The sequence below is a fragment of the Camellia sinensis genome, chromosome 14 (assembly GCF_055761805.1).
Source record: "Camellia sinensis isolate YWXY chromosome 14, ASM5576180v1, whole genome shotgun sequence".
NCBI lineage: Eukaryota > Viridiplantae > Streptophyta > Magnoliopsida > Ericales > Theaceae > Camellia > Camellia sinensis.
In genome coordinates, this window is record NC_138974.1 from 17,418,376 (window position 1) to 17,435,596 (window position 17,221).

Here is a 17,221-nt window from a genome sequence, read left to right on the forward strand (position 1 = left end):
CATAGTAAGTTAGCATAATAAAATTAGAACAAGAGCATATAATGTTGATAAAATTCACATCGTGATTAGTAGAGGCTGATCTTTGATCGAGTGAGTGGGGTGCTCAATTCATGACCTTCCCCTCTCATACCTAAGTTTCCGAGCCAAGACACTTTGGTTACGAAGAATAAGTGGCTTTTGGCACGAGTCACAGGTTTCCTAAATTTTTCAAAAATATTTAGGTAGCGACTCTGAAATCTGGCAATACAATCCATTTTTGACATTTCTAATGATTAATGGATTTTTCTAAGATTTTTCGGATTTGGACTCTCATTCGTTTTTCTGTTTCACATTGCACTTGTGAAACCAGATTCAAAACTGTGACGCCCCAAATTTTTTTTTTGAAACGTCATAAGATTTAAATAACAATAACTTGCTAGATAAAATTTTAACTACTAATTAGGAAATTTTAAATTCTTACATAGTCAAAGTCCAACAACAAAATAAAACTACAAGTTCACACACAACGTCACAACATAGTTAAAAACTAATACAAGAAATAACAGGGTTTTATTTTGATAAAATCTTGACTCTAAGTTAGCCAAGGTTCGATATTAGCAGCAGCTCCAATTTCAGCCTCAGTCCCTTCTTTGACATAATCTGGCATGAAACGCCAGGGCAACAAAATATATGCCATGAGTTTTGCAACACAGTAAGAAAACATAACCAACCTACCATTCTTTTTGAGAGAAAATAATGAGATTATAAACACGAGATAATAATATAATCGTAAACATAAATTACAACCATTAAAATACCTCAAATAATTTTAATAACTTGGGTGACCTTTGAAATCTCGCCAAAGAGGTTTAACTTACCAACTACTAAGTCATGGCCACGTTAATTTGGAAACCCTCCATTGGTCAAATATTCAAGAACTACCAAAGATGCCCATGCCCGGAGTTATATACCCAAGCCGTGACATCCATTGTCTGCCCCAAGGGAACGGTCTGCCAGGGGTACGTAACTTTCCTGCGTGCCACCCGCACATCCACCCTTATTCCAAAACTAAATACCGATAAGGGTTCAAATAATCGCCGTGCCAACTTAGGATTTCGCGACACAATTTACTTAAAAGTTATTAAAAACCAGGGCTCACTCTGAATACACGGTATTAAAATTTATAATTAAATTATTTACACAATTCTAAAATTCGTGCAATTGAACAGAATACTCAATAGGGATGTTTAGGTCACTTTTCAGAAAGAATTTCAGAAAAAGAAGGTGTAAATAATCCTGTAAAATTCCCAGCAATTTTTTTTTTGATACAGATTCGTCACATTTCCTTACATTAATTCCATACTTAAATTTATAGATCAAATCCATAATCTAAAAATTTATCATGAAACTAGACTTCTCAAATTTCATCTTTTGGTTAGAAATTACCAGATTTGGCTTAGTATAGAATTTTAAATAAATTTTTAAATACATAGTAAAATCTGTCTCACAGTTTTAGATTTAGTTAAAAATTTGAATAAATTCATAGAAAGCTCAAAAATTGTTGCCAAAATTCCTAGATGAACTAGACATCATTATCAACAATTTTGTAGAAGAAATCATCTCAAAATTTTGAGTATAAAATTGTCTAAAAATTCGGGCAAACATGCTGGCAGATTCAAAACAGATTATTCTCAACACAGTTTCAGATTTAGTAAAAATATTTTTATAAATTCATAGAAAGCTCAAAAATTGTTGCCAAAATTCCTAGATGAACTAGACATCATTATCAACAACTTTGTAACAGAAATCATCTCGAAATTTTGAGTATAAAATTGTCTAAAAATTCGGGTAAACATGCTGGCAGATTCAAAACAGATTATTCTCAACACAGTTTAGACAATTTATCATATATAATCTGAAATTTTCAAATATATATAAAAAAAATGAGAGGATTGAGAGGGTTTCCTTACTTAATAGTATGATTCAAATGGGTGATAAAGTGGTAGAAAAATTTTGCTTCCTTAACCTTCTCCTCTTCTTTCCCTTCTACTGAATCTCTCCTCACCCGTATATACTCCTTCTTTTGTTTGTATGTGTCCATAAACTAAGTCTAGCTATGATATATATAGGCAGATCTCTCTCTCTCTCTCTCTCTCTCTCTCTCTCTCTCTCTCTCTTCATGATGTTATTTTCTGCCATAAACTTCACTCTACCCAAAAGCCATCATTTGGTGGAATTCACCAAGCCAACATGCAAGTTAGCATGTGACATACCCTTGCCACCGAATCTGATTCTCCCATATATATATATATATATTTTAATAATTTATAACAATAATTATTGAACATCAATACCTTAAGGTCTATGTTAGTGATAGAATTGGGTTAATTTAAAACTATTTTTTTTTTTTACTATTCTATATTTTAGGTAGGTTCTGAATAACATTAATTAATTAATTTATTTATTTATTTTCTTTTAAGAATAATTTAAATATGGATTTTCACAAAAACCACGAGAGTCCGAACTATAGGACTATCATACTCGAGGAGACTAAACCCCTCCGAGAAGCATGAAAAACCAACTACACCTACCACCCTTACAACACCTAGGGATAGACAAATATCGAGTCAAATTGGATCGATACTATATAATAAACATAATATGTGTCATCCGAAAGTCAACACAGTCGGACATCGGGCAATGATACTTAAAAGAAATGTAAGATGCGGGTGTGAAAATAAAAACATGATAGGTTGAATAACTCTAACTTCCAGTAGATTAAAAAAGTAAATAATTTAGCCCTTACAGCTATACTTATTTTCACTTAGGTTTCATGTGTCTCGAATTGTGATACTTACATTCATTGTATAAATCAAGATAAATTTTCACTTACACTCTGAATGGGGTCATTTGGAGAGTAGTAGTAATAAATGATTAGAAAGAAAATTATTTTTAAATGTAATTTATAAGTTAAGAGAGAAATAGTAAGAAATGACGAGAAAGATGTCTCTCTTATTAAACCTATTTATTTTTCACTAAAAGTAGTGAGATTTGTTAATAAATAAGTTAATTGTTTGTAAAATATTTATAATACTAAGATTATCCCTTAAAATACATAGGAAGAATAAAAAAGAAATCTCACCCATATGCTTCTCTCACATACTTTACTTTCTTAATTATCCAAATATGATAGTGAAAAAAGATAATCATTTCTTTTCTTTTTTTACCTAAATAAGAGAGACAATCATTTTTTTTTTTTCTTCACCTTACATTCTAAATGGAGCGTTAGGCCTTACATATCCTTTAATTTTTTTTTATTTGTATAACCAAAAATTATTTACAGACAAGACTCCTTAACACCCAAGAGCACAAACTCAAAATACATATAGCCTCACATATTGCGTCTTCAAACCTACCATAAATATAAATTTAGAATATATATGACTACAATTAGTATCAAATATCAAGCAAAGTAAGACACAAAACTCAAACTTAAAACCTAACTTGGGTGACTTACCTTTTGAACTGCCCCTCAATTATTTTGAAAGATGAAAACGTTGAAATCTTATTTCACCTTTTTTTTTTTTTTGGGAAGAAAAATAACAGAAATTGAAGTGGATAAGATATAAAGATAAGCTCAACCCCAATGCACTAATCCCTTTTTATCTTCATTTATTATATTTGGGTCATTAGATAGAGATATGCTGATGTGCATCCAACGTGTATATCCGTGTTATGTCCTCCAAAGTCCAAGTATTCAGAATTTTATTATTAAAAAAATATTTGAGCCGGAAGTTTAATTTTTAAATTTTTTAGGCAGTATCGTCTTAAATTTTATTTTTTATCTATACCAGTAATAATAATTTAAAATATCATAATATCTTTATCTATCAATATATTTGTTCGTTTGTCAGTTAATCGTCAACGACTTTTTTGGCATAGGCAAAATTTTTCAATGAATACTCAGCAATGTGCAGCGCTGATTCATAATGGTACGTGAGAAAGAGAGAAAATATAAAAAAATTAAAAAATAAGGGTACAAACAGAAATAAAAATTGTTATTTAAATCATTATTATGTACTTCTTACTAATATAATTCAATAATCATGTTCTTACGATAAAAAAAAAATCAATTATCGGACCATATGCTATATACACCTATAAAAATGAAATTTTGACTAATTAACCCTGAAAGAAAATATGCAGTTAAAATACACTCTGATTGCCAACCTTGTCATTCAAAAGTTGAATTTGCACCATCCAATTCTGAGTACTTACAACTATTTTTCAACAATTCATCTAATTATGAATGTGTGGGTGATTTTCCGACCACACTGCCCGTTTAGTAACCAGCTGGAGAGCACTGGCAGAATAGATGGCACCTGACTGACCTGCAACAAAAATATAAGAATCCCGCGGTGGTTTCGACCACCCGGGGGCACTCCGACGATCAAGTCAGTATATCTCTCAAAGATAAACCAAGTACTAAACTCACAAGCTTGAGTATCAAAAGCATACCTTAGACCCATGGGGTGCCTCTCTTTTATAGCCAATACAATCCTAGTCCCAATAGGAGCCTGGCCCTAATGAACTTAGGATTACTGCTAATCTGGGACTCCCAGTGGGATTGGGATAAACTCTCTAAGAGTGTTATCTTTACCCAAACTGAAGTCTTCTCCCAATCTGGGACTCTTGTCCATATCCAAGTTGAGTTTCCTTTTCATTCTAGGACTCTTGTCCCTTATCCACTTATCTCGGATTCCGATATCTTCGGAGATAACCTCGGCCTTGCCGAGATCACCTCGGCGTCACGACCAGGACACGTGGCACCTCGGCTGACACGTCGGCGTCACCTTGCCACGTGTTGGTACTCAGAAAATATATCCCCACAACTGCCCCCTAGGTTCTATTACCTCGGCATTCTGAGGTGATGGAACCTACACTGTTTTGTTCATCTGTGCCCCTCTGTCCGAGATCAAACTCGCCGACCTCAAAGTTCCCTGGACTTCGCTGTCACTGATGTCAAGAATCAAGTTTCATGCTTTCCAAGCTGCTTGAAATCGCACCTCCTAGCCGAGGTTCTGGTTCCATTAATTCGAAAATTCCAAGAGTTTTGCAACTGCTCCACTCACACTTTCTGGTGAGTTCTCGATTTCCAGTCATCTATTTGACTCCGGCGATTTTCATATCGGCGTTCATTTCTCTTGGTAGGTTCATAAACTCTTTTATTAAGCTCAATCTTTCACAACTCTTTTGAATCCGTTTACTTGCCCTCTGTTGTCTTCTATTTTCGTCTGTCTTCAAGTTTTTGATTTATTGTTAAAATGCCTGGAACTGTTCTTGTCATATCCGCTTTCTGTTGCTAGCATCATGTCTGGTTCATTACTTTCTTGTTCTTCACATACTTACTTAGTACCTGTGTACTTGGCTTTATTCTTTGAACTTTGTCATCTTCTTGACTTTTGTTTTTTCATTCAATCCTCTGGCTTTTTCTCTTTCTAGCTCTTTTGCTTAAATTTGTCATTGTTCCAAGCTTTCAAGCTTCTGCAACTGTCTTTGTTCCTCTCCTCCGGTGAAGCTTACGTCATTCTGTCATTGTCGTCAGACTTCAGCAATTCTCATTTCGGCTTTCTTCTTTCTGGTAAGCCACTGTTCCTCCTGGTTTTATTTCTTGTTGCTTTCCAAGAAGCTCTGCTTCATTGTTAATCACCATTGCTTGTTTTACCCGTTATTTCCAAATCATCTTCTTGAATACACACTATTCACACATCCGTTGATTTCTACCACTGTTCTTGGCTTGACACACTTATGCAATCTTTTTGTCTTGATTTCTTGATAGCTTCATCACCATTCTTGATTACGAATTACATTCTTGTTTCTATTTTCTGTATCTTTTTCCAGATTCTTGCTTTCAATCTTTGCCTTCAAACTCCGAGGTGCCAATCGCCAAGAAGAGTTTTGATTAAACTCTTCAGGAGGTTGATGCTGAGTTCGTGGCTGAGAAGGCTGCTGAGAAGTTCTTTCCAACTGTCTTCTGGGGGTGAGACACAACCTACCGCTGATGCCGAGTAGTTTGCTTCCTTCTTGAAATTGATGTCGAAGTAGCGGTAGAGAAGCTCCTCCAACTGACTGCCGAGGCTTGAACCATTGTCGTCCGTCGAAACAGATTAGTCCGACGTTCTTGCTTTCAGTCCCTAGTTCTTTAAGGTCTTCATTTTTGTACTTGCCAACCTTCTCAGCTCTTAACAAGCTAGTTGGTCATCTCGGTTGATCATATCTTAGAAACGTCTTTCAGTGTTTATCTCGGCTATACCAAACTTGTAAATTGCTACAAATTTCAACAAGTGGTAGACTTCATAATCTTCGGTTAACTTATCTTGTAATTTGCTCAAAAATTTCAACAAGTGTTAACATTCCTTGCTCCTTAATTATCATTCCTTCCCCCTACACCTTCTCCCTGCCCCTAATGTGAACGTAAGTTGTACTTAGGATCACATTAGGGAAGTTGGCTTCGTGCCGTAGTCACAGACCTGATGTGTTCTTCTTTCGCCGATGTATTAAAACTTCTGGTATTTAATTCACCCCATTTAGACCCTCTTTCTCTTGGCTTTTGCAAATTATCATCGCTGTTTCTTGAAGCATTTATTCCTTTCACAATTCTGGTCACCACTTCTGGCGTGCATTTAGTGGTTCTAATCAAAACGACGTTTGACTCCGTCGAATCTTTTTCCAACATTTAACTTTGTGCACTCTTGTAAATTCTCTCAAAATTTCAACAAGTGTAAAACATCATTTCGGTTTAACTTCGGTTAAGTATCATCTCAATTTAACTTCAGTTAAACATCACCTCAGTTTAATTTCGGTTAAACATCATCTCGGCTTAACTTCGGTTAAGCATCATCTCAGTTTTTGAAGTTTTTCCTTCTTTTTGTCGCTTGTACTCTTGTACCTTTTTGTTCTTTAGATAATGTAAGCTCTGCATATGGCCGATGTGCCTCCTTGTTCTTGAAATTCAATTTTCCTTCTCTGAATGGAGCGCTCTTCGTCGCCCTCCTGGACGAGGATTTTCTTCAGTGTCTCTTCACTTTTTTTGGCTGGCTCCTTGCCGACATCATCTAGGACCTCTATGTCCTCGTCTTCAATCTCTGCCTTCCCTGGTTCCTGAATGTTTGCAGGTAGTTTTCATTGCTGCCATGGAGCAATTCTTTGCCTGCAGTTGGTCTCTTCTGACTTCTTCAATCCCATGTTCTGTGGGGAACCGCAATAGTTGATGCAACGTTGAGGGAACTACCCCCATTGCATGCAACCATAGCCTTCCCGAGATGATGTTGTAAGGTGAAGGCGTGTCAATCACGATGAATTCTGTCTTGATCTTCTTCTAACTGCTCTTGCATGATTCTATACTTAGAATATTTTGCATGTCTTTCATACTTTGCCTCCTTTATGCAACCTTCTCGAGGTTACATACCTAGGGTATAAAAACTTTTACTTCGGCAAGATACTGACCTGCAAACTTTTCATAAATTCTAACAAGTGCGAAACATATACTACTCAATGTTAACTTTGCAAACTTTTTCTCAAGTTTCAACAAGTGTTTAAACGGTGATCTCAGTCTGGCCTACTTGTAAATTGCTACAAATTTCAACAAGAATCTACTGTAACAGGGATCAACAAGGATTAACATAACAAGTGTTAAACAATAATCTATTTGTAAATTGCTACGAATCTCAACAAGTGTGTAGATATACTTAGCTCTTTCCTCAACCTGTAAATTGCTGCAAATTTCAACAGATGATTACATGTCGGCTTAACATTATCTTGTAAATTGCTACAAATTTCAACAAGTGTTAAGCATCTTCTTTGGTTGGACCAACCTGTAGATTGCTACAAGTGTGCAAACTATAACCTCGGCTTCATTTCGACTTGTAAATTGTTACAAATTTCAACAAGTGAAGAGAAACAGTAATCTCGGCTTAACTTTAACTTGTAAATTGCTACAAATTTCAACAAGTGAAGATAAGGAATCAGCTTAACTCCAACTTGTAAATTGCTACAAATTTCAACAAGTGAAGATAAGGAATCAGCTTAATTCCAACTTGTAAATTGCTACAAATTTCAACAAGTGAATTAAGGAATCAGCTTAATTCTAACTTGTAAATTGCTACAAATTTCAACAAGTGAATTAAGGAATCAGCTTAATTCCAACTTGTAAATTGCTACAAATTTCAACAAGTGAATTAAGGAATCAACTTAATTCCAACTTGTAAATTGCTACAAATTTCAACAAGTGAATTAAGGAATAATCTCGGCTTAACTTCGATTTGTAAATTGCTACAAATTTCAACAAGTGAAGATAAGGAACCATCTCGGCTTAACTTCGGTTAAGCATCGTCTCGGTTTCACTTCGGTTAAGCATTATATTGGTTTAACCAACTTGTAAATTGCTACAAATTTCAACAAGTGGTAAACGCATTCTTCTTTTCTCTGCCCCCCAGTGTGAACTTAAAATTCACTTGGGTTCTCATCATACATGTAGCTTCGACCTTGTCGTCGAGGTTTAATTCAAGCCGAGGTTGCCGGCCTTGGTTTCTCTATTGATCTTACTTGGCTCCAACCTGAGTTTGATTTTCGGCCTCGCATCGGTGAGCCGTTTCTCTTTTCTTGTTCCGACGCCTTTGTTCCCGACATGTCTTCCTCGGCCCTAACATACTTCTCAATTCTGACCAACTTTAGTCTGATCTTGTGTGTTTCCTTTTTATCTTCTGGGATCTGAGATTTGCTCATTGTGCTCTTCTCTTCTCGGAGTCAGGTGCCGAGATCTTATCTTCTGGAATCTTGGATCTGCTCACTCAGGTTGAGCTCTTCTTTTCTCGGACCTCCTCATCTAGGCCGAGATCATGTCTTCTGGGATCCGGGATCTGGAATTCAGGTCTGCTCACTTAGGTTGAGCTCTCGTCTTCTCGGGCCTACTTGTCTAGGCTGAGATCATGTCTTCTCGGATTCGGGATCCAGGATCTGAAATCCGGGATCTGCTCACTCAGGATGAGTTCTTCTATACTTGAATGTTATCTCATTGGGAGCGCTCATGCCCCCTGTCTTTGCATCCCTTCTGGAAGGGTCTTCGTTCCTCCGCAGGTATCTATCCTTCCATACCTGGAGGTCTTCTTCGTTGCTTCGATCTGTTGTCTTTGGTGCGTCACCTTCCTGGTCGGCTTCTTTCACTCCGTGACTCTGGTCACGAGTTTCTGTGTTGCGGTTGTCCCCTTCAACGTCGAGATCGATAGGTCTCCAACTCCCAGCAGGAGCGTTGTCTCCAGTCTGATCTTTCTATCCGTCATTGGCCATCTATTCTTCTTTCTTTCCCATAGACGGCGCCAAATTGTGTGGGTGATTTTCCGACCACACTGCCCGCTTAGTAACCAGCTGGAGAGCACTGGCAGAATAGATGGCACCTGACTGACCTGCAACAGAAATATAAGAATCCCGCGGTGGTTTCGACCACCCGGGGGCACTCCGACGATCAAGTCAGTATATCTCTTAAAGATAAACCAAGTACTAAACTCACAAGCTTGAGTATCAAAAGCATACCTTAGACCCATGGGGGTGCCTCTCTTTTATAGCCAATACAATCCTAGTCCCAATAGGAGCCTGGCCCTAATGAACTTAGGATTACTGCTAATCTGGGACTCCCAGTGGGATTGGGATAAACTCTCTAAGAGTCTTATCTTTACCCAAACTGAAGTCTTCTCCCAATCTGGGACTCTTGTCCATATCCAAGTTGAGTTTCCTTTTCATTCTAGGACTCTTGTCCCTTATCCACTTATCTCGGATTCCGATATCTTCGGAGATAACCTCGGCCTTGCCGAGATCACCTCGGCGTCACGACCAGGACACGTGGCACCTCGGCTGACACGTCGGCGTCACCTTGCCACGTGTTGGTACTCAGAAAATATATCCCCACAATGAAGCTTAATTTTTAATTTAATTTTAGTTGAGTCTTTCCTAGGGGAATAACATACCAGACTTCGATTTTAATTTTGTTTTTTCAATATTTACAATTTTAAAGAGAATTTTACATTTAGACCCAATAAAGAGTTTCAAAGTGATGAACAAACGATACAGCAAATAGTCAAACAAAGAGATCCTTAACTTTTCAAATACAACGTTGAAAATTTTTAAAAGTGAATGGAAATTGACCACCAAAGATTCTTTAGAGTTTTTTTTTTCTTAAAATTTTCTAAAATGGTGTGTTGCATGGGGTGAGATTTAATACTAAAAAATTGATGTGACTTGTCATTAAATCTCAACCATACAACACACCACTCTAGGAAACTTTAAAAAAAAAAAAACTCTAGAGGATCCTTACTCGAAATTGACTCCATTTGAATGAAATGATGTAATTTTTTATGGTGTCTATTCGTATAAAAGGATGTGAACCCAAGTGACCCTTCTAAAGGTCATGAATACTTCTATAAATATCATCCTCATGGCATCCATGTATTAAGCCAGTGTTAGGATTCATATAGTCAAATATAAAAGACTGTATAACACAAATTAGTTCACTGTAAATACAAAAAGTTGTGCAATTTTTGTGTGGGGTGATCGTTGTATCTTGGAAGCTGGACATCCATTGTTCTCAAGCACCATTGGAGAGGACGAGATTCTATCTTAAAATTGTAGGAAAATATTTTCAGAAAAACAATTTAATGCAAATAAATAATAAAATTAAACACAAGAAATTCCTTACAAAAATTTTGTAAACTTTGTACAAATTGTGACCGAGGTTAGTGTTTATGAGAATATGATATTATTTAAGCATTAATTTTGACTTATGTAATCATAATTATTCTAGGTTTTCTATTTCATAAATTTGATTTAGAATTTTGTTACTCAAGTACGCTATAATCAATAAGTGATGGATGTTATATTTTATTTTATATCAGAATTGTGGGAGTGTATCAACAGGAAATTAATTTTTCTTAAAATACTTAAAATGTGGATGTGCTTGAAGTATTTTACTAAAGTAACGGTTCCAATGGTAAGCCCACAGAGGATCTCATTTCTTTGTCTAAGACAAAGCTAGAGGAGAAAAAAAAAGGATTTTGTTAACTTCTAAGGAACCTCTCTATGTCTATTAATTAATTCTAAATATGAGAGTGACCTAAAGTAACGGTAAGTTTCAATGTAATCAAAGACTAATACTGTAGAACATTTACTCTCAATTGTGAATATTATTTGAGGACAATGTAGTGGATCCACCCACTACTCAATGTTATATAACTAAGAATGTCAAATGGAAAATAGCGGCCGCTAAACAAAAAGTTTGAATAGAGCATAAATGAGAGAAAATTCATCGAAGGGAATATGATTAAAGCTTATTAATTTCAAGTTGCCATAATGGCAACCCAACCTAGCTGACTGGAGATCTCAAGTTCTAGGTTTAAAGGGACAACTGAATTATGGATGACTTACCAAAAATTGCTAAAGGAGTCTATCTCCTATCCATTCCTATGATGAGAGTGATATCTGCAACATGTGTTGTATGCAGAGACTGAGGGTAGGTTATGCTTTTAATGATTACTTATATCTTGAAAAACTTAGAGGGATATCTTTCAAGAGGAGTATTTAAGAGACTCGAAATAAGAATAACTTATATGAGTGTAAATGGGTCACTTCTATGAGAATTGATAAGGCCAAATTCTCTAAAGTATTCACAAAAATCAGGAATTGCCCAAGGCCAAAATGGGCACAACTGGAAGAACCAAGATGTGTTTGGAGATTGTCACGACCCAAACCCGCCCCTATAGGTTTAGCATCGTAACCGGCCAGTAATCCTTGGACTACCAAAGGCCTCTGAACAGATTAACAAGATTAAGGGGCTAGCGGAAGCAAATACATAATTATAGTTGTCCAATGAGCTGTGCTGACTTATATGAAACAGAATATTTAAAAACTTTATATACAATAACCGATAGTCAACCATACATTATACCCACACACATTACAGTATTTTAAATACAGTCAACGACATCAAATCAAGTCTTAAATAAACAGAAACCACAAAACTTAAACATAGGACACTTCGAGAACCTCCACACGAGGCACAATGGTTGGCTGACAACAGAACACAGATCCAGACAAAAGCCTTCAGGCTCGGGCTCCAAAATGCACACCTATACCTATATATACACAAAATGAGCTATAGCCCAATGAATAACATTAACATAAAGGGGTTAGTGAACGAAATCCGAACATATTATAAGCAGAAAACAAACTAGAGCATAATCATTATCATATCAGAACATAATAATGGTACATCCCATAGAACACATCACAGAACATTTTTCGACTAGAGTAATCGGTTTCGGATACCGATTAAACACATATCACCACAATGAAGTGGCTAACGAGATCTCGTAAACTTGTATGTCATAGAGCCGCATTTTCATGCCGTCCCCCATGACTGGGGACTATCTATGGATGGCATAATAGATTTCAAACTTGGGATGTTCGTTCACGTAAACAGATATTATTTCAGAAATCATAGCTTATCACATTTCATTTAGAACATAATTCATATCAACATATTTTTACAGAAATGTTACTCACAGTGATTCCAATAAGTGGTCAATCAATCCTTGAGTCTTGACCTACAATCACAAAATGCATAACACAAGCACGTCTTATCATTACACATTCATGTGGCCAACACGACTTAGCTTACATCATATTGATTCTTGTTTTTCCTTAACACATTGCTCAAAACACACTCTTAAATCTCATAACTTAATACATTCTTTCCTTAGTGTGTTTCTAATCTATAACCTCATTACTATGGCTTAATTAAGGCTTAGGAACGCCTAAGATGCAGTGAGGATGCCAAAACATGCCTTAGAACACTTAGTCAAATTTCTGAAAATAAGGTCCACGCTCGAGCGTAGATTTCATCGCTCGAGCGGACATGCAAAATGTGAATGGTCGCTCGAGCGCACATTCCTTCGCTTGAGTGATCTGTAAAAGACATGAAACTTTTGGGAGCTTGCAATTCACGCTCGAGCGGACTTTTGGTCGCTCGAGCGTAAACTCCCACGCTCGAGCGTAGATGCAAATTCTGGAATTTTCAAATTGCACCTTCAAGCTCAAAACTCGAATTCCAACCTTCAAAACACATCTCTCGGGCCCCAAAACTTGAGATAACATAGTAAACTTGTAAAACATGAAGAATTTAGGATCATTTCATAAAATCATGCCCCAAGAGTTTGTTAAAAACTCACAATTTCAACTTAAAACATGATGAATGTTCATGAACACAATATGCATGAATTTTTCTTGTATCAAACTTCTCAAAATATGATCAAACACCACAAAACAACTTGAAACTTGATAATTTCCCTAAATGAAAATGAATCTCAAACATGCAAAGGAGAATTCTTGGAGTTCATGCTCAATTTGTAAGAAAATGTTCATGCATGCATAAATTACAACTCAAATCTTATTCTAAGCTTCATATACACATTCAAACTCATAATCTTGAAGAAATTTCATGTTAAATAACTTAGTTACACAATCTAGAGGTTGTAATCTTACCTAGAGTCTTGAATTACTCTTGTTCTAGCACAATCTTTGACCAATACAAGCTATAGCCTTCAATTCTTCTTTAATCTCTCCCTTTCTCTCTGTAGAATGAATTCTCAGATTTTTTCCACTCAAGGGAGATGAAGGAAATGAGCTCAAATGAGCTTATATCTCAAATATATGATTATGGTGCTAAAACACATTAATTAGAACATAAGGCTAACCAAACACGACTTAATTAATCAGACTGAATCAATTTTTAATAAAACTTGCCATATGGCTCTAAAAATTCCAAATAACATATTGGTAGAGTCAATTTCGATTTCGGATGCCGATAAGGCTTTCAATTTACATATTAAAGCGGAATTCCAGACAGATATTTCTACAAGTAACAGATAGTAAGCCAAATATCACGCAAATCACATAATAAACCATAATTTATTTTATTCACTTAATTAACATCATTAACTACCGATTAGTGGTTAATTGTGGATCGGGGTTATTACAGAGATATTTTGTGTGAATTATATTGTCTTAACTTACATAAACGGCTGAACAGTTCAAGGCATCACATCCACTGATTAGCTAGTAAGTTTGATAGTCTTTCACTAAGGAATGTTCAAGGCAAAAAACTACTTATCCTGATGCAGAATATTTCCATTTTGTACTATCTTTGTTAGTGTCTATATTTCATTTGCATTGTCTCGTCAATTTCATTCATGTGGGTGATTGTTGTAAAATTTTAGAAGTGAATGGGAATTGACTTCATTTGAATGAAAGGATGTAATCCTTCATGGTGTCTATTTGTATAAAAAGGTGTAAACCCAAGAGTTATGACCCTTCTAAAGGTCACAAATATTTCTATAAACACTATCCTCATGGCATCCATTTATTAAACAAGTGTTAGGATTCATACATATGTGTAGGGTGATCGTTCGCTGTACACACAGAAAGTTGTGTAATTTCTGTGTAGGGTGATTGTTGTATCCTAGAGGTAGGATGCCCATTGTTCTCAAGTACCATTGAAGAGAACAAAATTCTGTCTTAAAGACACAGTGTTCAAATACTAGCTCGGTCACAATCTGTACTAAATTTATAGAATTTCTGTAAGAAATTTCTTGTGTTTTATTTTATTATTTATTTGCATTAATTTTTTTTTCTGAAAACATTTTCCTACATACAACAATTAGTTTTTTATTTTATTTTTTAAAATTTGTTTTCTAGGACAAAGATGTTCATAAAAAAGTAGTCGGAAATTGCATTTCATGGTGATGCAGGTCTCTTGTGTGTATGGTGCAATCATTTCTTATGTTTGGTGTAAGTTTTTTTTTTTTTTTTTTCTGTGTTAGATTTGCACAAAAGAAATTCACTTATAGTACAATTATTTTAAAACTCTTTCACTTATTTATAACTTTTTTTTAAAAAAATAATGTCTTTTTTAACTTTTTTTTTTTAAAAATAATGTGTTTGGTAAATGTTAAATTTTTTTGTTTCTTTTGGTTATTGGGAAATTTGAGTGGGTCTTTAATTAATTTATTTTTTTCAATTGTTATTGGAAAACTGATAGCATTTTTGGTGAACCTTTTCCAAAAATTATTTCAAATTGTAAATTAGACTATTCAAATTATAAGAATTACAAAAGATTAAAAATTTTGAAAAAAAAAATTACCAAAGATGAAATTAAGTCAAATTTTATCCATAAAAAGAATAACAATTTAAAAAATTGGCTTTTTTATTTTCTAATTTTTTTACAAAATAAATATAATATATATGCACATATATTATAATTTTAAGATCTTCTAGTCTAAAAAAACCTAAAAATAACATATTTGCATTTATTTATTTATTATTATTGTCTGTCATTTTTCTTTGATGACAATTTTTTATGGAGTTTCTTTGGAAAGATTTGAACCCAAATGTTCAATTTCATATTGAGAAATTGTGTGAGATTAGCCCAAAGCAAAGGCAGACAAGAGTCATCATACAATCATGTATTGCGATAAGGGGGATCAATAATATTTTTAATTTTTTGTTTAATTTAGAAAGATAGTTAAACATTATCTTTTAGTTTTTAATTTATTTTAAATCATATTATCTCTTACATTTTTTACACGTTTTTTTTAAACCAAATCAAAAAAACACTAAAAAAAATTTTAACTGTCTTTTCGAAACAACCCTTTATTAATAAAATAATAGTATGAGACATGTTGAAGAATAATATATACAAAAATAATAAAAAAATTCAAAATAATAGTATGAGACATGTTGAAGAATAATGTATACAAAAATAATAATAAAAAATTCAAAATTAATTTACTAATTTATATGATATTATCATATAATTATACTGAGTCAAGTACCAAATTTCAAAATTCTTGTTATTTGCAAATAGAAACATAGTAAAATTTAAGGAAAATTTAAATAAATAAAAAAAAACTTCAAGATTTGAACCTCATAACCAGATAAATTCTGAATTTTTAATTTTTTTAATTTATACTCTAATTTTTAATTTGTTTTCAATCTATACCATTTGCATATTTTTTTTAAGTAAAATTGATAGAAAAAGTATTTTAGTCATTATACCCAATGTAACTGTATGAAAAATATCTAAATTTTTTCTTTCTGTTTTACTTAACGAAAATAAGTAAATGATTTAGATCGAAAGTAAATAAAAAAAATTAGGATTAAAATTGATAAAATTAAATTTAAGGTTTATTTTGTTATAGGACTCAACCTTATAATTCTTTTTGTAATTTTCTCTAAAATTTATTAGTTTATGAGGTAAAGCACCAGTAAATCTTAAATAGTGATTTTATGAATTGTTTGGTCCTCCTTTTTTCTTATGGACTAAAAAATCTCAATTTAGCGTGAATTACATTAATAGTCAAAATGTGAGTTTTCTCATAATATTGAAATTACTAAACGTAACACTTCAAAAAAACTTCATAATGTACTTTTTCTAAACTTAACACTCCAATGTAACATTTCAAAAACGTAACAATCTAATGTAAAACACTAGTAAAAAAATATTTAGTTTATTTTTTTCAAACGTAATACTCCAATTAATGTAACACACAAAAACTTCTTACCAAAATATACCACTCTAATGTAACACAGTAAAAAATTCTTTAGTGTACTTTTCTCAAGCATAACACTTCAATCAATGTAATACTTAAAAACTCCTTAATTACTTTCTCAAACGTAATAACGTAACATTCTAAAAAAAATTTTAGTGTATTTTTTCCAAACGTAACATTTTAATCAATGTAACACACCAAAAACTTCTTAGTGTACTTTTTCCAAACATAATACTCTAATGTAACATATCAAAAAATTCGTTAGTGTACTTTCTCAAAATAAAAACGTAACATTCTAAAAAAATTAATTAGTGTATTTTTTCTAAAACGTAACACTCCAATCAATATAACACACAAAAACGTAACATTCCAATCAATGTATTTTTTCTAAACGTAACACTCCAATTAGTGTATTATATAACTAGCACATCACTTGTGCTATGCACAAGATAAAATAATATATTATTTAATAAAAATATGATAATTATATTTAATTTTTTATATTATTTAAAATAAAAATTAAATGGAAGCTAGCCAATCGGGATTTTCTTAATTATTTAAAATTAAAAAAAAATAAAATAATTAGTATG

General features: G+C 33.7%; 1 long non-coding RNA gene across 1 annotated transcript; it reads right to left on the reverse strand.

Moving 5' to 3' along the window:
• Nucleotides 1-412: 412 nt before the first annotated feature.
• On the reverse strand, nt 413-3,589 carry LOC145807494 (uncharacterized). Its single transcript, XR_014350633.1, has 2 exons — nt 3,497-3,589; nt 413-639 (listed from the first exon to the last, which is right to left on the reverse strand). It is a non-coding gene; the product is annotated as an uncharacterized LOC145807494 (long non-coding RNA).
• Nucleotides 3,590-17,221: the final 13,632 nt, after the last annotated feature.